Below are 12748 nucleotides of genomic sequence, written 5' to 3'. Positions count from 1 at the left end.
GACCAAGAATGATGGGGGAGGGCAGTGTGCCGGGGTTTGTTTTGTCTGTTATTTTCCCAAACCGATCCCACTGACCCCACAAAGCCAGAAGCCCAGAAACGCACATAGAACTGAAGACTCAAGGGTAGAAGAGTCTCAGCCACCAAGACCTCACTCGTGGTGGAAATGTGCAGAATTTTGAGATGTGGGCAAAGCCATTGCCAGGCCCCTCCCAGAACTATGCCCTGAGCTGGGACAAGCCCCTCACTTTCCCTGTGCACACTCTACCTGTTTCCCTGTGCACACTCTACCTGTTTCCCTCTGCACACTCTACCTGTTTCCCTCTGCACACTCTACCTGTTTCCCTCTTGAAACAGGCCCTTCTTTCAGGCCAGCTTGGCCTTCTCATCTCTGCAGGAGTATCTACCCACATGGCCACCCCCTCTCGTTAAGACTGACTGCCCCAGCCACCCTGCCCACCCAGTGCCAGCCCACCTGGCACAGCAAATTAACTCAGGAAGAAATCCTCAACAGGCAGCTCCCATGCCCTTCTTCTGCAAAACCATCCCTGACTACTTTGGCCCTTACAGACCTCTTCCTCCCCCAGTCCCTGAAAGCAGCTAGTCTTTACACGACGCTTGTGTGATATTTATCAATTAATGTACCATATTACAAAATTGGGGTTATTTTCCCCATTTTGTCTAAGAAATGCATGTTCAATGGTAAAAATGGGGTTGGACAGAGGTGGACAATGTACTAGGATGACCAGTGGGGAGCTCTGGACCAAAATAGCTGAGCCTCCAGACACAGTACTGCAACCTGTTGCTGGCAGGCCCAGCGAGGCTGTGGCGTTGGATGAGGTGGCCCTCCACAGTGGAGACCTCCTGGGAAATGGACAGCTCGAGCTGTATGCTGGTCTTGCTCCCTGTAGCTGGGTAGCAAGGCCTTCTATGGCAGAGGCAAGGCTCTTGGTGGCACATGTCATGTCCACCACAGACAGGAAAGGAAGATTTTAAAACCACTAGGGGCCGGGTGTGGTGGCTCATGCCTGTAATCCCAGCATTTTGGGAGACCGAGGAGGGCAGATCACTTAAGATCAGGAGTTCAAGACCAGCCTGGCCAACATGGTGAAACCGTATCTCTACTAAAAATACAAAATTAGCCGGGTGTTGTGGCGCACACCTGCAATCCGAGCTACTGTGTAGGCTGAGGTGGAACCCGGGAGGAGGAGGTTGCAGTGAGCTGAGATCGCACCACTGCGCTCTAGCCTGGGGAAGAGGCAAGACTCCATCTCAAAAATAAAAATTAAAATTAAAACAACCGGGGAACAATTTTAGCACTCAGTTCAGGGATTGCCAAACTATGGCTCCCAAGCCAAATCCAACCCCCTGCCTGTTTTTAAAAATAAAGTTTTATTGGGACACAGTCACGCTCTTTTTCTCTGGTGGATGTCTGTGGTCTTTGGCTGCTCTGGTGCTACAAAGGCAGAGAGAGAGACCACATGGCCCACAAAGACAAAAACAGCCACAAACTGGCCCTTTACAAAGTGTGCTGACCCCTGCTCTAGTTGACTCCTTTGGGGATGGAAGCCTAGCTCATGATGATTCCTTTGGGAGTTCACACCACACACACACACACACACACACACCACACACACAGGCACGCACATGCCCAGCACACAGTGTCACTCCCGTGCTGTATTTAGTGTTCTGGCCGTCCTTCATTCGTCTTGGAGAATGCACTTGACTCAGACTGGACCAATCAGATTCTTTGTCACAGAAATGTGAAACCAAGCATCAGGTACTTGATGGCCTTGCTTGATGGGAAAGATCACAGCTCCTCTTGCCCAGGTCTCCAGAGCTGCCCTGATTCCAACCCTTCCTGATGTTCTAACCCCAGCTGTGCCCTTCTTACTATATGAACTTGAGCCCGAGGCCAGAGTGAGGCTCAGTTTTCTTATCTAGCACAGGAGGAGACTAAACTGAGCTCAAAGTGTCACTGTGAGGATGAAATGGGAGGATGCACATAAAGTGCCCAACATGGCCACTGGCACCTGTTAGGTGCTAAAAATGGGAGTAGCATTTGATGAAACATGCAGCTCCTCTTTCTGTGGCTATCATTATTATTATTTCTGTTGCAGCAGCAGCAATAATAGTAGTTGCACTCGTCATAATAATGTTGTTACTTTTTGGCATTGCCAATGGCCTGTTTATCTTCCCTGTCTGGGTCCCTGAGCAACACTTCCAAGTCCATATATCAGAAAGTGACCCCATTACCTCGCCATCTCTGATAGCCAGCCTCCAAGGTGGCCAGCCTCCTGTACTCCAGTGCTGAGTACTCTCCTCTCACGGTGAATCAGAGCTGGTCTGCTGGACCGAGTGAGTATGAGGGAGTCTCCTGGATCTCACAAGGGGAACCAGCCGCCATCTCATGAGGACGCTCAAGCAGCCCCGTGGAGAGGCCCAGTGGGGAGAACCTGAGGCCTACTGCCAACACCCAGCACTGCCTTGGGAGCTGTGTGAGTGCACCACCTCAGAAGCAGATCTTCCAGCCTCGGTCAGGCTTTCAGGTGACCTCAGCCCTGGCCAACATCTTGATTCAACCCCACGAGAGACCCTAAGCCAGAACTACACAGCTAAGCTGCTTCAAAATTTCTTAACCCACAGAAACTAGGAGTCATATAAAATGTTGATTGTTGCTTTCAGCCACTACATGTTGAAGTAATTTGCCACAGCAAACTAACACACTATATAAACCTGTCTGTCCTAACATGCCCTTGTTCCAGGGAATGTCATTCCCTTCCTCCTCACCCTGAAAGCTCACACACTGCAGTCTCATTCCTTTGCTGCATCCAATCTGCTGATTGGACCCCAAGGGGTCTCTTGATGTCATCCTCGGTTCTCTGGTCCCATAACTCTTGGAGCAATAACAGCCTTTTACAGGGCACTCATCGTGTGACAAAGTACCTGCTTCATGCCCTGTTTTTGGTGCTGAGTTTGCTCACAGAAAGTCACAACTGGAAGAAATAGGTTTGTTGTTCCTTTCTAGAGCTGAGACACCTGAGACTCTGAGACGCTCAGTAACTTGCCTGAGTGCCCAACCCCTCCCCAGCAAGTTAATCAGGCAATCAAACTAGAACACCGTTTTGCCCCAAAGCCCATGTGCTTTCACCAGGGGGCACCAAGGCAAGGCAGCTCAGCTCTGGCTAAAATGCAGATCCAACCATCTGTCCTGCCCTGCTTAAAAGCCAACAAGAGTCCCCCACCCCAGTGCCCCTGTCCTGTCCATCCTTCAAGCTCAGGTCAGTTGCTGCTCCTTGTGCCTGACACCTCTCGTTGAACACCATTTTCTCTCCTGGTAATGACCCATTTGTTGTTGGTTTAGAGATGGTGGTGCACACACTCCATCCCCACAGGAGACAGTGGGGTTCTCAAAAGAGAGACCGCCCAAGGCCCACCTGGTACACCCAGACCCCTGAGAAGGGATTTATGTATGTAGGAGGAGTGACTGTGGCATAACTAATAACTGAGTCTATGAGTGACTATGCTCAGAAATCAGTGATTCAATCGATCAATAACGAAAAGCTCTCTCAATATGTAGCTTATGTCATGAATGAATGATGGGTTGATTGAATAGGACATTGCCTAGATCTAGGGTCCTGAGACTGTATATGTGTCTTTGCCAACAGCAAAATATTTTATTACATAGATGATCGGGAATAATATTCAAAATATTTAACAAACGGTACACCACAGGCACCAACCGCTCAGGATGGACGCCCCCATAGGCTGGGTCAGGCGGGGGGGGGTCTCCCTTTGGGCCCGTTCAGTGCCAGATCCTGGGAGGCTGGGGGCGTGTCCCAGGAGAAAACTAACATGGCCAAGGGCACAGGCGGCACTTAAGAAGCTCGAGCACAACCCCTTATCAACCTTGCGTGAGCATATCAGTGTGGCGCACCGGGGCCTGCTGGCGAATGCCGACCTGCACCTGGAGTTTTCTGAGCACATCCACAGCCAGCCCTGGGCTGAGCTTGACTTGCAGGAGCTCATTCCATCCTCAAAGAGCACCATGAGGCTGGGACTACCGTTGTCCCACGTTACAGTGAGGCACAAGAGGTCGCACAGCGAGTAAGTGGCAGAACCACGACCTGGCCCAGGCCTGCCTAGCTACTGCTGAGCAGCCTCTCCGCGCAGCGTGAGGCCCCAGAAACCCGGGCCTGCGGTTCACCTGCGCGCGCTACCTGCCCAGGTGCTGGGTGGGGCCGGCAACGGGCCTGGTCTTTCCGGGCCCGGGATTGGTGGAGGCTCCGGGGCTGACAAGGCGTGGCCGGAGGCTCGGCCCTCCCCGGTTTCAAGCTCTCTGAAGCCGAGTGACTTTCCCGGATGCCGAGCCTGGCGGTCACGGGAGAGAAGGTGGCTGTCAGGCGTTCCCCTGGCGCCGCGACCGCGCCACGGACGGCGTTTTCCAGGCGCAGGAGCCTTTGGAAAGACTTGCGACTCTCCACTTGCCACTGACCAGCCGTGGGACTTCGGGCAAGATGTCACCTCTCGGAGCTAATTTTCCCCATCTACGAAATGGGATGACGACGACATGCATGGCCTTTCTGGCCTGGTGTGCAGATTAAAGAAACACCTATGTGCAGGGACCCGGACATTTACTGTCACTCGTTCTACATTGTTGGAAGCTCTGGGCAGTCAGGAAAGGCCACGAGTGGCAGGGGTCGGTGGACCCTTGCGCCTCTCTGTCCCGGTGGGGGCGGGCGGGAGTGGGGAGCTCGGCTGGGTCCCGCGCTCCTGGCGCTGCGCTGCGCCCCAGCCTCCTGCTGGCTCCCCCAGCCCTCCGAACTCCTCCGAAGGCCGAATCATTTCTCCTTCCTTTTCGCTTTTAATCACAAAATAATTTTGGTGCCCAGAAGCCTTCCTCTAGGAGGAACATTTGTGCGGGATGATATCAGCCTAATTAAGCCTTCAGCTTCGGGGCTTGATTTCTTTCCCCCCAGATCTCGGCGCTCCCTGCCAAGCAGCCCTGGCCGGCCAGGCTGCCGGCTACCTGCACATGCCGGGTTCTGGAGCCTTCGCCGCCCGTGCGCCCCCCTGCCCCCGCGCAGTGATTGATATCTTGATTAGGCGCCAGGAGTTGGCGGACCAGGTGTTACCTCGGCGCGGGCTGGAGGCGGCGCGCTCTGCGAACCCGGCCCTGAAAGGCGCAGGCATGTTCCGCGGCAGCAATGAGCCTTTGTTTGCCTTGGCAGCGCCGCGGCCTCCCTGGGGCCGGCCCCATAAAGGGTTTCTGTTCGGGCTGGAGGACTCATTGTCAAAAAATTGTCCCTCGAAAAATTAGCATGGTACAGTGGAGAAAGCGGAACGCCCGGCAAATGACAGCTGCTGGCCCCAGACAAGGTCCAGAAAGCAGAGTTTTGCGGGGTGCCCGCTCCCAGAGGCACCCCTCACTCCAGGCCTGGAGAAGGACGGAGGGGTGGCAGAAGGGGCCGGCAGGGCAAGGGCAGGCAGGGGTCAGATGGTGAGTGCAGCTGGAATTGGGGTTGATGGCTTACCTTCCCTAAAAGGCGGGGCATCTCCCCGGGGCCAGGAGGCCAGGTCTTTGGTGTGGGGTGTTGGAGGGCTTCTGAGCCAGTGTCAGGCCCAGAGGGGCAGCTGGCCTGAAGAAGCGGGGTGAGGTGAGAGGGGGGAAGAAAGAGAGAGAGAGCGAGCGCCTAAAGGTTATGTGGTTAATTGAACATCAACAGCCACAGATACGATTATGCCCCTTTGTGTCTTTCTCCCAGTGTGTTGATGGAAAAGTAACTAGATTAAAAGCGCCGGGAGCTCGGGTTGGAGGGGCCGGGCAGTGGGGGGAGAGCCCTTCTGAATGCCGACCCGGGGCTCCCGCAGTCCCAGCAAGGAGGGAAAACAGTCAATTAGAGAGGAGAGAAAAGATGGAGTGAGCTGTGGCTTGGCATTTGCATAAAGGCTAGGGCCCAAGGCTGCCACCCTTCGAGAGGGGGGCAGGGGCTCCCAGGAGAGAGGTTGGGAGTGTCATGGGGGTGAGGCACATGGTAACTGTTGAAAGCCTCGCCCGAAGCCCCTGTGCACACATTGCACATGAAGCAGAAGGAAGGGTGACCGGGTGTGTGTATGGAGCATGTTGACGTCTGCACGTGCGTATTCTTGTCCTATCTGTGAAGTTGTGGACATCCACATTTCAAGTGGGTCGCACCTGTAATAGCTTGTGTTGGCCTCACTCTCTGTGCTGTGACCATGTGTGCAGATGTATGTAGGTGTGAAAATCTCGTGGGGCCCCTCTGGTGGAGCCCCAGGAGCATGGCTGGGTCAGGACGATGTGGATTTGCTAACGCAATCCCACCAGCACAAGCAGGCCACTGCCTCGAGGCTCCCTGTGGCCCTAAGGAGCCTGGACCTGGAACTAGCCCCCAGGCTCGCTGGGTATCTGAGCTGCCTGAAACATCTTCCCAATCTTTCCAGTCCCCTATTTCCATTAGGCCCCCGACCCCCTACCCTAACCCCTGCCAAACAACCTCTTCTCTGAACAGGCAGGTTTTAGGCTGAAAAGACAGAATCATACCAGTCTGAGATCCAGTGCCGGCTCCGGCTTCATGAGCTCACACACATAACCTGACACACACAGCCCAGAACCCAGGGAGCCTGTGCTCTGTGCTCTAGGAGAGACTGTCCCCTCACAAGGAGACAATGCCATCCAATTATTGGACTGTTTTAGGGCTTCAGTGAGATCCTGTACTGAAGTGGGAGGGAGTCCATACTACAGCCCAGCTTGCCTGGGACTGCCCAGGTTATGGCTGGGGTCCTGCATTATTATTCATAGTGCCCCGCTTTGGATTACAAATTATATGTCTACCCCAAATATAAGTGGGGCTGCAATAACTCTTCTTCTCTCCCCTTCCTCCTTGCCTTCCCTCTCTGATTGTCTGATTGACACATTGCTCCACTGCTCCATCCCTCTGTGCACTCCTGGAATGAAACTCCTGGAACGCCTGGAGTTCCCTGATGCCCATCACACCATGCGCAACAGTAGTAGTAGTTAATGCGCAACAGACACTCGGTGACTTGACGGCTGCCCAGGAATAGAGCTGCCTCAGGGACTCTGGGTGAAGCAGACTGCCCTCTGCATGCTGGGGTTTAGAGCAGAGAAGGGCACAGGAAGAGAAGTAAGGCCTTGGCCACCCCTATGACCGTGGGCTACTACTGAGAAACAACAGGGTAGGACCACGTTTCTGCATCCACGGTCCATTGGAATCATCCTTTTGTGTGGACAAGGCCTTCCTCGCCTATTGCAAAGTGATTCCCTACCCATCCAGGCCTGAGACTTTTGTCTTTCCCTGACTACTGGATCCAGCCTCAGTCAACATTTCACCATAAGGACGGCTATGATGCAGGTCGTCCAGGGCCTCACTTAAACAAGCACGCCGCTTACTTCACAGCAGACCCACAAACAGGCCCTCCTTCATTTGTGGTAGTTGGTCCTGGTTAGCGACATTCACCATGTAGACCAGGGCCCTACATAAGTGACTCAAGAGGGCAGCTTGGGTGCCTGGGAGCAGAGCACCAAACCTTTGTAGCCAGGATGCACCTCAAAGCTGGCTCCCAAGGGATGTCTCAAATATGGCTAATGGGGCATGTGAATTCATCCCTGCCCACTCTTGAGACACCCTGGCATGAGAGTAAAGAGATGTTTAAAGGTGAAAATCTGCTAAGACAAAGAGTATGATAGAGGAGGCATCAGCAAAATTTCAGAAGCTTGAATGCAGATAGAAGAAGGATCATTTCTTTAGCCCTGTGGAGAAAGCTGAAACTGAGGTTTATAGAAGAACAGGAAGTCCAAAAAGCTGACCAGAACCCCAAAAAAGCTCCTAAATTGGAGACATGTACAGAGATTTAAAAAAATACTTTGCATATGAAGGATCAGGTGAAAGAGTAGCACTGGACAATGGTTGCTTAAAGACTGTGGAGCAAAATTTTGAAATTTTGTATGCAGGTAAATTAATCAAGCATAAGGGTAGAATAAAAATGTGGATCATAAAACTTTTCAAAAATGTACCTCCCATATACTCTTTCTCAAGAAGCTACTGAAGGATGAGGGAGGCTTTGAGAAAGCTAGAAAGATGTAGCAGAGGTTCAGAATCCTCAGTGAAGGAAGGCTTCCTGGAGGAGGGACATTTGGAATGGATCTCAAGGGATGGGCAGGGTGTCAGTGAGTTAAGGTGCAGGATGGAGCAGGGAGAATTTCTGGGTAACGGGAAGAGCATTCGCTCTGGCGTGGTGATAGGGGAGGGGGCTCAGGGTTGACTTGCCACCGGTTTGGTGGAAACAGGGAGAGATGCAGTTGGCTGGGGCCTGAACACAGCAGGCTTTGAATGGCAAGGAATCAGGACATAATTCTACAGGCCTGAAGGATGGTGAAGAGGGGCCCTGGGGCTGGGAGATGAGGGAGACTGGAGGGGCCCCCAGGAAGGGGACCAAGGCAGAGGGGACGCAGGTCTCCGGGCTGGGTCTGGGCAAGGGTGAGATCACGTGTGAAAACACCTGAGAGGTGTGGGCGAGCCAGGGTGAAGACTGTTGGGCTGGAGGGATTGTGGAGGGGGAGAAGCCCAGCTGTCTGTTAAATTTCCCAGGAGAGGAAGGCTCTGAGTAGAGCAGAGGGACTGGGTGGTCACCAGGGCATACAGCCACCTGCTTTAAAGCCCCTGAGTGGCCCCATCCTGGGCCTGCAGGACCCGCTCCACACTGCTCCGGAACCACTGGACCAAAGTAGGGCCAGACCCCGAGGCCCAAGCCTCCCAATGACATTTCGTCATCCCCCAGGCTGTCTTACTACCCAGTGCCCTGCCTTTCACCCTGCGAAATAAAGCCACTGTTTGAAAATGCTATTGGGGGCACCACCTGGCTCCCACTCCCCACGGCCAGCCACACCATGTTTAAGAGTGCTGGGCAAGGAGCGCTGACACATAGCAGCAGTATATAACCCAGACAAATTACCTCCACTTCTCAACCTGTAAAACGGGATTTACAGTAGTTCCTGCTTGCTGGGGTGGTTGTGAGGATGACATGAATCTGAATGGGGGAAGAGTTTAGAATAGAGCCCAGAACCCAGGGAGCCGTCGTTGTCATTATCCTTATTAATATTATTACTGCTGAGGCTTAGAGAGCAAACAGAGCCAAGATGACTTCAGGGGCACCTGAGCCAAAAAGTGGAGATCCAAGAGGGTTTCCGTGGCCTGAACTGACCGTGCAGCTTTGCAGGGTTTCGCTCTCCTCTGTGGCCTGGCTGGATGGGATCCCATGTCCTCAGGGCCTGTCCAGAGACCCAGCCCAGGAACCATGCTGATGGGAAGGAAATCACAGTCACAGTTTCTAGTGGGGTGTGAATAGCAGCAGGCTTGATAGGGTTTGGGTTCTGACTCACCAAGGTTCCTACTCTGGCCAAGGGGACCCTGCCTCACACTGGGGCCACGTGCCTTCCTGCTTTCTTTCAGTGTGTGCTGGGGCACAGCCCTTTCCAAGGGATCCACCCAATGGGGGTCCAGGGTGGAAGGGTTTACAACCCCGCACGCCGTCCCTGGCGTGGTTTCCCCATCACTCTGTCCCACTCACGCCCCGGGGCTCCTTGGCCTGGTTTCCAGGAGCTCTGTGTTGGGGGGATTGAAGGGTAGTCATTTTGTAGTATGGGGAAGATTTCAGGGCCAGACAGACACTTCAGGGCTTTACAGGAGCCCCGTGAACATAGCCATCACCCCTCACTGCCTCGGGCCTCTGGGGTAATACAGGTAAGAGCAGGGAAGGCTGTGTGGACACTGACCCTTCAGGCTTTCAGAGGAAGTCCAGCTGCTCAGCACTGCCCAGGTGTGGCAGGGATGACGCCTCCCACTCCAGATACCATTTCATGTGAGGGCTTAGTCGGTAATTTGGGTATGCTGCCACCAGGTGGCTCCCCTTTAAGGCCCTCTCTCCTTAACTACTGAGCAAACCTTGGATCCTGTCCCAGAAGAGAGGATGTTGGGCTTCTCTCCAGGCCCCTCCTCTGCCTGGGTATCCCCCAGCCCCTTCTCCTGCCCTTCATCTCTCTCTCTTTGTTGCCCCATCTACCCCACTCATCCTAGGGTCAGGGGTTCTTAATCCTAAACAAGCCCCTCTCTGCCCCTCCCAGGTTCATCCCAGCCCTGCCTAGCTGAGCTTCCCTGACAGGCGCAGCACTTCCTCCACTCCCAGCCAGCACCTCAAACCAGCTCCCCTGCTGCCTTCCCCCAGCCCTGGGACTCCTTCTCCCCTCTTCCGGCCATTTTCATGGGACTCCTCGTGCCAATATCCAGTCCCAAAAATTCCCTGAGCAGTCAGGAGGCAGGTCAATGAAGGCTTGCTGAATGAAAGATTGGGAAAGGGGCAAGCACATGGCTGAGGGGCTAATCGGTGGACACGTTTTTACTGGGCACCTATTATGTGCCAGACCCTGTGCTGGCCCAGGATGTGAATGAATCAGTGAAGAAGAGAAGTAAAGGGGGATGTGAAGGCCCCAAAACAGGAATGGCTAGAGAAATGGAGCAGAGGAGTGGGTGGTTGGCTGGAGGGGTGGGTAGGTGAGTGCTCCTCATGATTTGCTGGGGAAGAGTCAGGTCACTTGGCCTGGGGTTGACAGAGGCAGTGTCCCCAACAGGACCCAGACCAAAACAGATGACTCACTTATATGCAAGGCCTTGGACAGTCAGCTGTTGCAGGGGAGGGGCAGGGCAGAGGAGGGTGCTGGAATCGAAATTGTGCTGTGGGGGCACCCTGGGGAGCTTGAGACAAGGTCAGAACAGGCCCTGCACAGATGGAAGCCAGTGCAGATTAGGAAGAAAAGCCTGGAGACTCATCCCAGAAGGCAGCGGTGACTCATTTACTGAGCACCTACTAGCCGCCAGGGATGGCCCATAAATCAATCCCAAGCCCCAACAGTGCTGGGCAGGAGAGTTAGCCTTACCTTGCAGAAAAGGAAAAGAGAAGCTGAGTGGTGAAATGACAGATCCACAGCCACCCAGCGGCGAGGGCCAGAGTCGAGACTGACCCAAGTCCTCTCTTGGCTGGGATCTGCCCCTCCATCAGCGAGCGCATGCATTCTCGGAGAGACCCAAGGAGATGGCGACCAACACGGAACAGATGATGGAAGGAGGTGGGCAGCAAGGCAGCCTCCCCGGTGCCTGCGGAGCCTGAGCTAGCAGGGAAGAACCAATGGGTGACCAAGACACCCCAGTGCAGGAGGCCTGGCCTCTGGGGATGCCTGGGTTTTGCTTGTGGGGTTGGTACCCTCTCTGGACAGTCACAGGTGAGTGTCTTCCCTCGCTGAACCTGAGCTTCTGCATCTTTAAAAGGCAGAACACATGCTCCCAGAATGACCTTCTGTCCACCGGGCTGGATGCAGTCAGCAGCAGAAGCTCGCCTGCCCTCCTTGCTGGCCCTCCCTGGGGTCATTTGTCTTTCTGGTCTGCCCGTTCAGCTGGCTGACACCAACTGCCCAGGGCCCAGACACCTCGGAGAGCCGGCCATGATGCCGACGCAAACGTGCAGGTGGCTGCTGCGTTATCACCGATGAGGCTCATCCCCTTCCCTCATCTGCTTTTCCACGGGGCAGGCAGAGTAAATATTCACATCCTGTGCTGCAGACAAGAATGCAGGTGGGGAAGGAAGAGAAGCTGAGCCTCCTGCCACCAGGCTTAGTTCTGGGAGCCTCTTGTGGATGGTTCCCCTAATCCTCTCAGGAGCTCTGAAGGGTGAGTATCGTCCCCACTTTACAGATAAGGAGACTGAGGCTCAGAGAGCTTGGATGCCTTGTCCAAGGTCAAGCATCTCAGTAGGGTCTGGACTTGATTAAAACGTGGGCTCTCTAGCATGCTATGTGACCTTGCACGAGTCCCTCCCTCCCCCGGCCTCCACCTCCTCTCCTCTGAGATGAGGAGGGTGGACAAGGTGAATTTATCATTGAGGTCTTCCCAGCTCTGGCAGTTTGGAAGCCTGTGCCCTCACAGGAAAAGAGCACCAGGCACTGTGTCCTCACAGCCAGGCTCGGCCCCAGCTCTGTGACCAGCAGCCAGCACCCTTTTCCTGGGTCCCAGCACCGCATCTGCAGGGCAGGGAGATGGCTTGAGTTTAGCAGGTGTGCGGAGCACTGATGCAGGTGATACCCGTGGGGCTTGGCCCTGTGAGGGACCAGCATGCAGTTCTCCTGGGAACACCTGGGGATGGGCCTGGAGACCAGAGACTGGGAATTCAAAGCCTGGTTCCCAGGGTCAGGGGGCTTATGAGGGAGCCTCTGGGGCTCTCCTACCCTTGGTTAATTTATTGTGATGCAAAAATCAGACTCGGGGCGGTGGGAAGCAGAGCCGAGTGCCAAGCACGCTTCCATTCTGTTCTGTTCCACATATTTTCAGTATTTATTGTCCCCATATGTGATGCTGAACATTAAAAAACATGTTGCTGAGATTCCTCTAGAAAGGGCTGACATTTCACAATATTCCTCTCATGCTGGGGATTACTGCTCAAGATGAGGAAAACGTGGTTTATTCAAAACAGATTGGGGCAGAAGAAAACAATGGCATGGCCCCCGGAGAGGCTCAGTGCACTCCCACTCCTGGGAGAGACAGGCAGTGCACCTCTGCCAGGAGCTCCAGACCCAGGGCAGCCTCTGTCCAGTGGGGGCCTGGATTCTGAGAGGGAATTGGGTCAGGCAGACCCCGCGCCCATCCTGGCCCTGGCTGGCTCCTGGG

General features: G+C 54.3%; 1 pseudogene; it reads left to right on the top strand.

Moving 5' to 3' along the window:
* The window catches only part of LOC108542092 (uncharacterized), a 31206-nt pseudogene extending 19629 nt beyond the window's left edge, over positions 1 to 11577 (top strand).
* The last annotated feature ends 1171 nt before the right edge of the window (positions 11578 to 12748 follow it).

Source organism: Rhinopithecus bieti, unplaced genomic scaffold, assembly GCF_001698545.2.
Source record: "Rhinopithecus bieti isolate Rb0 unplaced genomic scaffold, ASM169854v2 scaffold_19969, whole genome shotgun sequence".
Classification (NCBI taxonomy): Eukaryota; Metazoa; Chordata; class Mammalia; order Primates; family Cercopithecidae; genus Rhinopithecus; species Rhinopithecus bieti.
The sequence above is the reverse complement of the archived record's forward strand: the minus strand, read 5'-3'. Positions and strand labels throughout refer to the sequence as shown.